Source organism: Palaemon carinicauda, chromosome 1 (assembly GCF_036898095.1).
Source record: "Palaemon carinicauda isolate YSFRI2023 chromosome 1, ASM3689809v2, whole genome shotgun sequence".
NCBI lineage: Eukaryota > Metazoa > Arthropoda > Malacostraca > Decapoda > Palaemonidae > Palaemon > Palaemon carinicauda.
Window position 1 is genome coordinate 167,104,091 of NC_090725.1, and position 511 is coordinate 167,104,601.

Here is a 511-nt window from a genome sequence, read left to right on the forward strand (position 1 = left end):
CTACGCATACGCATACTGAATTGAGGTCTCGCAGGTCGATATCACGCGCAACCAATACGGACGAAAAATTATGGCAAAAAAACGTGTGTTTTTTAATCCTCGTAGGGTCGTATACGACCCGCCCACATCTACCCAGGGTTTAACATAATGAAAGAGGCTGCGTTTCCCCATGATCAGAAAAGCTATATTAATCAGGGCCAATCTTACTAGGCTGCTTTACTGTAAGTGATCAGACCAAATTCTCCTAACATCATCAATGCTCAGTGGCAAGTGTGATGATGAAAAATGGCTAAACCTCTGAAATCAATAAAACAACCCCGTTTCGGCCTCCAGTCTACAGCGAGGGTCCTATTGCAGGGGGTGCAAAAAATGTCTCCAATAGAAAATCTGCCATTGGAAACTGGAGATTGGAACATACAGTGTCAGGGCCCAATCTAAGGATGATGATCTTCTGAAGTAAATAAATAGGGATATAATATGATTGAGCAAAAGTAGGACTGGGGAATCTTAT